Source organism: Xiphophorus hellerii, chromosome 7, assembly GCF_003331165.1.
Source record: "Xiphophorus hellerii strain 12219 chromosome 7, Xiphophorus_hellerii-4.1, whole genome shotgun sequence".
NCBI classification, from domain to species: domain Eukaryota; kingdom Metazoa; phylum Chordata; class Actinopteri; order Cyprinodontiformes; family Poeciliidae; genus Xiphophorus; species Xiphophorus hellerii.
In genome coordinates, this window is record NC_045678.1 from 23489330 (window position 1) to 23499718 (window position 10389).

The following is a 10389-nucleotide window of genomic DNA, read 5'->3' on the forward strand; positions in this document are numbered from 1 at the left end:
AATACCACAGAATAATCCACCCAGCTTTTGTGGTGAGGAGGGGAAAAAATGTCCAGTTTACACCAAGAAAGACTATTTGCACATTTATTGTGAATGAAAATGTTGAGATATTGAGAATAAACTGCACTGGAGTCACAACCCTGATGCTGTTTTCATATTTTTATCTTTGTGTGAATCTGCATGCTGTCATAAGGTGCGATGTGAGGTGGTGAGGCAGACGCGGTAGACCCAGGTATAAATGAGAAATGAAGATTTAATGATGAATAATGCTACAAAAACAGTCCAAATCCCTGGCAGCACTGCTGAGCGGAAGCTGAGGCTCAACACAAGTAGCAACAGAGAGCACGAATGGACTAACCGGACACACAGCAGAACAGAAGCCAAAATGAGACGATGACCCAACAAAGACACAGACACACAGGTGACACTAAATACACAGGAGGTAATCAGGGAATGAGACACACCTGGGAGTAATCGAGGGGAGACAGGACAACACGGAGACTCAGAGACACAGAAACGCGAAATAAATACACAGAAAAACACAGATCATGACACATGCTTTCATTTACCTCTCAATTTCCTGCCTGTAAACCTGAATTTCCCCAAGAAGGTTAATTTTTCCATTTTGTTCTATTCTTTTTACTTTGATTTATTTTGTATGAATATTTCTCTCAGATAGTTCACATATTTTGCATAACAATTGCGCTTTGAGAAAAACATTGGCACACTTATCCTGAATGCTTTCTTTGTTAGACTTAAATGTTTTATTTTCATCAAACAAATGTCCATATAAGACCAAGATAAGCTGAGGAACCACCGAAATAAGCTTTCAAATGACAATTTCATTCACAATCAAAACCTAAAGGTTTATGTCCCGCTTGAATTAATTTTAATTAACAGATTTTGGAAAGCTGAGTTCAGTTTTATCAAATCCAGACCTGATTACTGACACACCTGAACCTTTCTGACAGCATGAAGAAGGCAAAAAGATCTCAAATAGAAACCTATCATTCCCCAAACGTAAAGGAATAAGAGAACAGATGAGAAACAAAGACACTGATGTCAATGATGGTTACAAAACACTTTGTAGGGCTTTGAGACTCCAGGGAACCACTGAGAGAGCCATGTTTGAAAAATGGAGAAATCACTGGAAACTGCTAAACCTTCCCAGGAGTCTGACCAATCAAAATCGCTCCAAGGACACATAAACAAGTCATCCAGGACGTCACATTGGAGGCCAGATCAACATCTGAAGTACTGCAGGCTGCACCTGCCTCTGTCAAGGTCGTTGTTCAGAATTTAAAAATAAATATAAAAAGTTTCATTGTGCTGTTAGGGAAGAGAACAGAAAGGCTGTCAAACATTTACTAGAAAACGTCTTAAGGATTTGTTTTGGTGTCAAAAAAAGTTTAATATATAGAGTCCAAATACTCAAACTACCATCTAACTGCTAACAATGACCAAAACCAACATACAAACTAATATAAAGCTTTCTGCTCCAAGAATTAGCATTAGACTTGAACATTTATTGAATGTAGCAGTATTAAAATTGTAGGGTAACTACTCAAGTAAGAATTTAAATATATGTAATGGTGCATTCACACCAAACGCGTTTTGAGCGTCAGGCGCATCTGGTTTACATTCCAGGTCTATGTGGAGGCGCGTCAAGGATGCGTTTCAAGCGCCTAGTGCGGCGCGTTGTGAACCATTTGGAGCATTTTGAGCGTTTGAAAGACATTCCCGACATTTCACATAAGACTTTGAATGTCAACCAGATGCGCCTGATGCTCAAAACACGTTTGGTGTAAAAGCACCAAAAGTTCACACACGTTGAACTTGAAGCGTCAGACCCGTTTTTGGCCCACATAACGCGTCTGGTGTGAACGCACCATTATAAATTAAAACTGTAATCCATGCTCATATTAATGCGTGGGTACCAAACAGGAAAATTGTTTTGCTTACTGTCCAAAGAAGGATGAACAAGATCTACTCTATTATTATGTTAAACTTAAATGGCGTATAATTGTCCCACTATTAAACCAACCACACTCTCAAACCAGGTAAAAATATATTATATATAAATTCAAAAACTCTTTGATTCTGCAATACACTAGGAATTGTATTCATATTTCTTGGTTTATTCATATCTCCCGAACAACTGTGACAGCCTAAAGGCCAAAACCTCTGCTGAAAGGATTAAGTTCAAAGGAAAGCTAGAAAATTTCTCACAGACTGAAAGTCTTCAGCTTTGCGGCTGGCCCTCTGAAAGCGACAAGTCTTCACCAAGTCCCACAGGCGAAGAGCTGAACAGCTCCTTGCACTTTAACTGGCCAAATCCAGAGACTCGACGCCATTCAGGTATATAAAACCTTCTGTATTGGTCTCAAACATCAGACTTGTGATTTTCTCTGCACGCTCTACAGGTGCGAGCCACATCAACTTCAGACATTCAGACAGGAAGTGAGCGCAGGCTTTCTAAGTGGATTTGCTACAGAAACTAATAGCAGGGAAGATTTCTCGAATAAATTTTTTTCCCCAAGCTTGGTGATGTGATGGAGCTGAAAATAGTACACAGTCCTTCTAACGCTGGTGGTAGATAAAGCAAACATCCAGAAGCGATACTGGACTTCAGATGATTCCTCACGGAGTAAGAACTGACAAACTGATGTATTCTGCTTTCTTCTTGACTAAAACGATCATTGCAGGAGGTTGACACTGGATCAGTTTCACCCAGGGCCCAAAAATGATAAATGTGTTGTTTTGTCCCTCTTCATTATCTAGCATGAATAAAATAGAGCATGGTGGTTTTACAAGAAATACTATGCTCAATAATAATTTAAAAAAACTAATTTCCTTTGAAATACGTTACATATATCCATGACAAAACCCCTTTTTTTCCCCAGCTATTCAACTTACAAAAACAAAAAGTCAAGTTCAAGCCTGTGTGGCCCATTATGAAGCAAATAAAAGTAAAGTTCATGCAAAATGGAAGTTAATGTAAGCTCACATTAAAAGCTCTTGTTTTGTTTGAGTGAGAGTGAGCACTTACTAATGCAGCTCTCACTTGCTGGTGCTGATGAAGAGGCGAGATGGGAGTTCACATGATTGACAATTAAATTTGATCTCTCCGCCACAGCGTCAATAAATTTGAAAGGATTCAAAATGCATGTTCTTGAAAGCACTGATGCAAAACAAATTTGTTTTGTAATTGTTTTTTCTTTAACAATGGCAGAATAACTGTAGCTCAAAAGCTCAGAGTCTGAAAAGGCAGTAGCTCAGGTCTGCTCTGTCTACACACTGGTAGGTTATGTTGTCCTGTTGCAAATTTCAGGATAAAAATCTGCTCACAGTTAAAGCAGTGTAATCTCTTCCCAGTGTAAAAATATGATCCATATGGAGTAAACCGCTGCTGAAAGACACCAGAAAATAAAAAAAATAATGAATTAGAAAACATAATTGAAGCATAGACAATCACCAACAACACCCAAAAACGTGAGCGGGAATAAAAAAGGAATTTAGAAGACTAATATGGGAAATAACATTTTGTACATGATGTTATTTTATTATAATTAAATTACAAAATAGGTAAAATCAGCCAAAAATGGGATAAAATGGAAACAAAATCTACTGAAACAAAAAGTCCAGCTAGAATCCTGTCCATGGCAAAGTGAGTCCTGAGAAGTCATTGTTTGTAATGTTTGTAATATGTAGAAACTCATAATTACTTTAAAAATTGTATATCTATTATAATTTTCTGATTTAGAGGTCGCCATTTTTTTCACCTGCACGATGCATGCTCGGCTGATGACGAAGGTAGATTATAGTGGACTCAAAACTATAAACATAGGACATTTACCCAGGATGCATTGGAGTGTAAACAACGTGGCGACATCTTTGTGACTATTTTTTATTTAAATTCATAAAAACTAAATGGCTGAGTATTTGTTTACTGTACAGTGAACCCTTGCTACAACACGCTCCACCTTTCTTGGCCTCACTGTTTGGCTGATTTTTTTAGTGCAGTTTTTTATGATTTTTTTTTGCATTGTGTTCTGCGTCCCGATTGGCTGTCAATCAATCTCCTCCGTCCCTCGTCTCTGTCCAGTAAAAAATGTGTTCAGCTTGGCAAATTTACATGTTTGCAAATTTTTGCTCCCTCCCATGAACCAAAACATGTTGGCTCTAAAAGGACCTTAATTTATAAGAATTTGGTCAAAGGTCGCTGTCCTGTGCAAGATGAACTGCATTTCTTTTGGTAAGTTTTGACTGCAGATGCTCAAATAATACAAATTATTCAAATAGTATGGTCACCCTAGAAATGTATATATTTGAATCATATTTGATTCCCTACACAGCAGAAGAAAAACTACATGATAGCAAGACTCGTGTGAAAATTCTTTTAGGCAACTTAAGGGCTTCACTTTCGAGTAGACGGTGCTTAAACCAGACTTTTTTCGTCCCTAAGAAGATGTAGAGAAAACTGTATATCTGAGTTGAGCACAGTTGATCAGCAGAGCTAAGGCCTGAGAGGAAAGTCAAGCCCTTTGGAACAGGAGATTGGCTTTTCAGAGCCCAGAAATCACAGAAAACCAAGAACATAACCATCCACTGCACAGAAATACACCGAGGGAAGAGTCAAGATCACATAATCACTTTATAGCTGCGGTCAATTCACAAATTTTCATGTTTTTATAAAAGGTTGACACAAACGACTGCTATATTAAGCAACAAATGAGATCTCAACAGGGTTTTACCTGGTAAAATAATGGAAATTAAATGGTTTGACAAAACTAAATTATGAATAAATTAGAAACAAAAATTCTAATATTTAGTTAGAAGTGAAAAGAACAATGCTAAGCTCATAATCATACTGAACCTGGCATTAGTTTTGTCTCATTTTTGTTTTTGTCTCTTCAGGATTGTTTTTTTTTTTTTTTTTTTTACCAAACTAGATGTTCATTCAAAAGGAAAAAAAAAAAAAGAAAGAAAAAACTCAGTTTAAAACGGTTCTGCAGTTCTGATAATCTGTAAGGCTATCTTTCAGAGTCATCAGTGTTTAGGGATTAAAGTTTCTGGCCAGACCCTTAAAGACTTTACCACCATCTGATGGCATTTAGCTGCGTTTTGTACGACTGAACCGCTAAGATTTTATATTTAAAGGTTGCAATAAGCTGCCTTCGGCATCAATTAGTTGTTATTTGTATCAACTAATTTATCAGCTACATCTTCAGTTTATCTTTGCAAAAATATAATGGAGTTTAATTTGTTCCATTCAGATATAAAACTTGTTAATGACCGAGTTACAATGAGTGTACTGTCAAGCTGTACTGTTGGGCAAGAAAACAACAGAAAGATAGGGGAAAACAGTTTTTAGAGAGCTTTTTTAAAATAAATATTAAATCTATAACACCTAAATTTTAATTAAAATGTCTTGTTTCTTTATCTATCTTTCTTGATTTGAGTCAAGTCAAAATTACCCTGAATTAGCAGCTTCATCGCTCAGGGTTTCAACAGTTATCACCCTCAGCAGTGTTCTGCTAACTGTAAATACATTTATATTGTTTCACAACCCCGCTAATTAATATTTTTAAGTCTGGGTACAGTTATAGAATGATGGATTAGATTAATTGCACTTCTCCCCTGCCAAATTAATCTTAAATTGCTACAAATAAGAGGCTTATTTTAGAAGAAACTGCAAAATTTAAGCTAAATAAGTGAGCTGGGTAATTAAATACTTTTGCTACAATCTGCACAGTGGCAGATTGTGCTTTAAAGATTGCTTAGAATAATGTAAATGACTAAAGTTTTTGGACTCAGCCAGCAATAAAGGTAGGTTATGTATTGGAATATTCAACATGCCACATATAGTTTATCAAAGAAATATTTTTTTTCTTAAAGCTGAGGCCCACTCAATGTTAGTTCATTTATTTCCACATAATTTTCTTGCGGACTGGTGCTGAAGGATTTAGAGATAACTGGCGAACTAACAGGCAGGTAGCATGCAGGTAATGAAGCAATTTTCTTTAGATAAAAAAATAAAACAAAATGGTTTGGAGAAGCAGAAAGGTCAAGCGGAATAGACAGAAGGTCTTGTGTGAGTAGAACATGAAAAATGATGAGGATCTGGAAAGAAATAGAGGAAAATTGTTGATGTGAAATGAAAAAAATGTATTTATTCATGTCATTCATGCAGCTTCTACAACATCCAAGTTTGACTGGTGTAGCATTTTCACATTAGATACTTTTACACTTCATCAAAATACAACCACAAAATTCAATATATGAGATTTTATGTGATAGACCACATATTTCTAAGAAAACGAATATTACTTAACCAATTAAAATCAAAAGTCTGGACAAGAACATAAGTATTTTACCACACAAAATAACTGGACTTATTCAGGGGTTCCCAGCTAAATAACGGAATAGAAATGTACATGACCATTTTTAAGGTTGAGGGGCAAAAAAGCACAGAGAACAGAAAAGCACCGTAACAATTTATCTACTATAAAGTAACACATCGTAATGGAAAATGGAAAAACAATTTAGAAACTGTAAAAGCAATAACAAAGGCAGCTAAAAACCAGACAGCATATTTCCACATCATTTCCTACTTTTTTTGTATTTCTACACTGGCAATTCCATTACATTACAACCATTCCATGCAGCCGACATCTAAATAGATTTACCGAATCTTTATTGTGTTAAAAGACTCTGGGCCTCTCTGTGAAACTTCAATTACAGACTTTAAAAGCTATATAATTAAATTTAACTACATACCCTTAGTGTATTGATTATCTTTTAGATTCACATGCGTTTAACACCATTCTTGAAATTCGACCTGCTCCCGTTTATGCAGTCAGTGTGTTTGCTGTTGATTTAAAACACATCTAATTAATTATTCAAGGGTATTATTTTCCACACTGAATCCATTTCCTGCATCAGCGGTGCCAGTAATGGCTCCCAGAGGACTCTGAAGTGCCACACGTTCACCTTCCCTGCTAAGAAGAGAGTGCCTTCATAGCAACGTTGGCAAAGAAATTCAAAACACACGAGCACGCATAAACACACTTAAACTGATATTTCAAGGACTTTAATTGTTTAAGTTAGGAAATGTTTGGTTCATTAAATATAGTAATGAACCTGTAAGTTAAATATTCTTTGTTTATGTTGTATTTGGAGTAGAGAAAAGTTTTCACAGAAATTAATTTTCTCTTATTTGTCACATTAAAGAAGCAAATTCTATTTCGCTGGAAAGAGACCAACATAACCATAATTGTGCTTCTTATTATTGTTTATTTCACTGTATTGCTTATTATTGTTGTTGGCTTAATTTCTTACTTCTTGCGGTTTCTTTTATGCATTTTAGTTTATTTTCTTATTTTAGCTTCAGGGTATGTCTTTTTGGTTTTGCAGATTCTTTTGTGTCTTAGTTCATCTCCATTCATGTTAAGTGCTAAGTCCTAAATCTAACTGAGAATTGTGATGAAACATGAAAAGAGAAATTTGAAAAGGATCTCCAGATGTTCAACGCTGGTGGAGGAATGTAACTACAGTGAAAGTGATAATAGAGTGTGACACTTTCCATTATTTTATTTGTAAAAAATAAAAGCTAAAATCTGTGTAACTTCCTTTCACAGCTACGTGATACTTTGTGTTGGTATTATAACACAAGCATAATAATTTGCTGGGAAGTGTTAATATGTCTTCAAAAATGCAGTACAGACAGTTTTATATAACTGAATTAACACATTGGACTTTTATTAGGTGCATATACTATAATCATCAAAAATATTTAAAGGCGTGAAATGTTTTAGTGTGAATCTACATGTGTCACTTTCTGAAATGGGTCTCAAAAAATAAAGAACTTTTTCGCAATCAAATACAAATGATATCTTTCTCTTGTAAAGCTCTGTGACATGACATTTGTTGGTGCTAAATAAAAAAACAGAGCTCAGTTAAACTGTATCAAACAGCTTTTTTCTTTTCTTCCTCTTTTGTCAATAACACCGAGTGTCTTAATAACAATGCAGCCAAAGGGACAACAGAAATGGTAGGATCAGGATCACTATAAATTAGATTAGCGCGTGTACAAGCATGATATCCGTTAACTGATTACATAAGTTGTTGGGTCACAAATCAAGCATGAAAGTCTGACTTAGATTTCCTCTAAAGTCAGAGAAGACTGACTTTGAGTGGTTGGTTGGACAACTTAAACGACAGGAAAGAGGAAGAACCACAAAATTCAGCATCTGGCTCTTCTCCCACAGAGTTTGAAGAGGATTGTTAAAGATTGTGAAAGACAGTAGAGACAAGTGATAACATTGAGAAGTTCCCATTTAATTATTTAAACTAGGAATTTAAGAAAGCAATGATCTGACTCGTCTTTTTTAATCAAAAGAAACACTTCAGACATTTTAAAAGTGAGAGGTACATTAAAGCTGATAGGAAGAAGAAATATGACTAAATAAGTTTCACTTCTTCATAGCCCTTTCCAAACATAATCACACAATTACATACTTAAGTGTAATTCTTGTAGCATGTATACAGGGACTATATGTCGATGTCACGTTGCATCAGCAGCCACTCTACTGCGCATGTCAGGGCAAGAATACATTATTCTAACTATTTAAGCTACTTACCATTAGGCTAATAAAATAATTTACAACTCCCCACCAGCGCAAATCACCTCTCGCTGACCGGCGAGACTCGTGTGGCATCTGCAGCTATCAGAGGTTTTATTTTTTTAGATAAAACCTCGGTGTACTTCACACTGCCTCTCATTCTACCCGTTGCATTTTTAATTTCTAAAGGTTTAGTTTACCACCCACCTTGATGTATGCAGCAACATCTTAATTTTCCCTCTAGTTGTGACCAAAGTAGGAAGGAATGATTTTATTTGTCATTTGCACACTAAATCCATTTAATAAAAGCATACATTTTAGGAAAACCCTATTCCAGTGCCCTTATTGTTCACCTCGACATATTTTATTAAGAGGTGGTAATCTTTCCATGAACAAATTGCTTTAATGTTAGCAACGTCTGACTTTTGGGCCATTTTCTCTCGTCATTTATCACCTCTGCATTTGATGCTTATCGGTAATTAAGACGCATGTTCTGCCCTTTAATTTGTTGTAAAGTAGGTTTTTAGTGTTAATTTTGTGACAGTGCATTGGTTCTTTTATTTTGAAGGTCATGTCGGGCATGGGACAGGAAATCAGCCACTTCTGTTAGTTTTTCACTCAGCCACACGTGAAGAGGCGCATCTGTTGTAGTCAGCTTTTCGTCTGTGCCAACGACATCACCATTTTTTTTACTCCATGTTACACGTGTACTTGGGTCACCAAAATAAAGTGGAGGCAAAGAATCAACATCCTGACTCAAGCATTCATTCAACGGGAGATAGGCTTAAATTGTAAGAAACACAGCAGAAAAATGCATCTCATTCACTAATGTCAATGTAGTAGCGTAACTTATTTGATCACGCTCTGATAAATAGTTGTGGTACGCTGAAAACATGCTAGCTAGTGTTAAAACAGCAAGTTTAACACAGGTAACCATGGCAACCGGCGAGCGTTTAACGGCCGTTCCGTTACACGCTCGCCGCCAGTCAGGTTGCGCGCGCATCTTGATTATTTGTTTACAAATGAATAATCCCTCCGTATGTGTTATTTGTGTGAAATAAATTATTCATCCATTTAGTCAAAGTATGACAGTGATAATTTCAACCGCTCTGCTATGAGCGTCGTCCTTGTTGTAGCTGCTCTTTTCTTTCATAAGCTTCTTAAATTGTCCCTCCCTGTTTTGTGACGTTTCTCAATGAAAAAGATTCAATGTCAAATCTCAAATTGTTATTGGGACCAAAACAGCTTTACCTGTCTGCTTGCTGGTGGAATTGATTTGGCAAAGCTGCTCTGATGGAGACACTAATTGCAGCTGCCATTTTGAAGTGCATTCTGTTAATTAACAGTTTCAGCTTTAAATATAAATTAGACAAGCGTTGCTCTTTGTACAGCCAAAAAAAAATAGCAAGCTGAGAAACTAACCCTTAATTTCTCCAAAATCTATTTTTCTCTGTGAAACTTTATTTCATTAGAATCTATATCAAATGCTAGAGCAGGAATGCTTTCTATTGATTTATTCACCATCATCTGATCAATGTGAAAAAGTTTCAGTTATGCTAAATTCATTCATTATAAATACCTTGAAATCAAACGTTCACTCTAAATCAGATTAATTATTAACAGATAATTCAGCACAAAACAAGCAGCTGCAATTTACAGTCAAGGAGAAAGAAAATAAATATTCTAAAATAGTCACACTATTTCCAACTGAATTATGTCAAACACAAGTGTAGGCTGTCACCTGCAGCAATGTGTTGGAAGGGAA